The 2,003-nt window shown below is 34.0% G+C and overlaps 1 long non-coding RNA gene across 2 annotated transcripts in view; it reads right to left on the bottom strand.

Annotated features, from left to right (window-relative positions):
• Positions 1–1,493, bottom strand: part of LOC104749843 — a 2,877-nt gene extending 1,384 nt beyond the window's left edge. The window contains exons 1-2 of one of the 2 annotated variants that reach the window (XR_002035959.1): positions 846–1,493; positions 202–254 (exon numbers count right to left, since the gene is read on the bottom strand). This is a non-coding gene — a long non-coding RNA (uncharacterized LOC104749843). The remainder of the gene's footprint in view (positions 1–201; positions 255–845) is intronic. The other variant, XR_002035960.1, reaches the window with a different exon arrangement.

Consider the following 2,003-nt stretch of genomic DNA (forward strand, 5'->3'; position numbering starts at 1 on the left):
TAGCACTGTTTATCAAAATATAAAAACTAATGTCACTATTGTCATTATATGAAACAGGATGAAGAATACGTCTAATACAAGGAGGCTTACACCATCTATCAACTTCAAACTAGAAATTTACAAGGAATTCTACCGGTATCAATAATCAGGTTCCAAATACTTCAGTTTTTTATATAGTTTCTCAAGAAATTAGAAACTTACTTGGATTACGCAGAGAACCATATAAGACTCATCCAATAATAAAATCTTTTTTCCTGCAAGGATATGAGCTTTTAAAGGTGAGAACTTTTTTTTTACATTTTTGTGGATTTGCTTTAAGGACGAAATGTAAAAGCTTTCTATAAGGGCGACTTTGATCAGCCTCTTTTGATTTTTATAGAACTAACAAAATTTTATGAACGGTATAGGAATGAGAGTTGTCACTCCTTTTTGAAGTTCAAAAAAACTTAAAAAGTAAATTCTTCTGGTCCATGTAAGAATTTCTATTTAATACCTACNAGAAGTTCAAAAAAACTGAAAAAGTAAATTCTTCTGGTCCATGTAAGAATTTCTATTTAATACCTACAAAGGCTACACAGTTTTCAGTATGTACTCAACATTACATTTGAAATTTCAGCGATTATTATTTAACTAACCAAGTTTTGTTTTCATGAATTGGCCAAAAGTTTGTTTTTTGTTGAATTGGCTAAAAACCTCTTGCGTCTTCTACCCCAAGCAAATGTTGAAATAGTTGACTCTAAATTTAGGAAATAGTTCTAAAATANCGTTTTTTTTTGAATTGGCTAAAAACCTCTTGCAAATGTTGAAATAGTTGACTCTAAATTTAGGAAATAGTTCTAAAATACCTAATTGGGTCCACAACAAAACGCCATGGAGGAAGAGGAGATCTGGTAATATGGCGATGCATCCCCAGGAAACCAGATCTCAGAAGCAAGCCCCAAAAGAGGAGAGCTCTGGCGCAACTACCGACCCATAAGAGCCACAAACCAAACCGGAGAAAGAAGTCACGACAAACCGCCTAGATTCTCCCTGCCACCACATAACGACGACGCTCCGGTAAACCACCAACCAGAGTCAGAGAGCAAAGAGCCATAGAAACCGCCGGTCAAATCAATAAGAGAATTTGAATATAAATTGCTAATAAGACGATTCAATTCGATTATCGGATTGTCGATGAGAAACAAGTTTCCCTTTCCTTTTTCTTTTAATTTGTCGGCACAATTTTTTTGTCTTGGCTAAACGGCTACATTACAAGGATGAATACAAGGCTTTTGAAGCCCAAGAGTTAAAATGAACCAAACACAATATGTCACGTATTTGTAATCGTGTTTTTTTTCAGAATTCTAGAGGATTCATAAGACATCAAAACGACGTAAGAAATGAGAGCATTCAATGGAGCACCGTCAATTGGTCTCGACGGACACCTCTCGTTGGTGTCGACCACACGCTTTCTTAGTGTCGACCGACACCTAAACCGATAATCTGGTTTGCGGGCGTTACACTTTCTTTTTTTTTCTTAATACAATAGAAAAGCTGTAAATATATAGAAAACACCAATGTTCTAAATTTTGGATTAAATATTTATCTATCATGGTCTTCATTAAAGCGTCGTCGATGTTGAAACGTTTTTGACGTTACAAATTCTACAGTAAAAAAGATACTATATAGGAGAGACTACTAGTGATTTACACGAGACAACTAACCTTAATTAATAGGGTACGAAACGTTTTTGACGTGAATAGAAATGAAGATGTCATGTCAGCTTCATACAGTACTTAAGACAATTACTGAATAGCAACATGAATATGATTTTTCGATAGTACACATTTGTTTTTTGGGGATAACAATTGATATTGGATCTTGTAAAAAGTCCAGAATTATAATACTCCAGTAAAACTGTTATATAATAATTGATACTGGATGCTGTCATGTTAATAGAAAGTTTATATGTGATAATCCTTCACTCGAATTTAACACGTTATACTAGTGTATAATAAAATATG

The sequence above is a fragment of the Camelina sativa genome, chromosome 16 (genome assembly GCF_000633955.1).
Source record: "Camelina sativa cultivar DH55 chromosome 16, Cs, whole genome shotgun sequence".
NCBI lineage: Eukaryota > Viridiplantae > Streptophyta > Magnoliopsida > Brassicales > Brassicaceae > Camelina > Camelina sativa.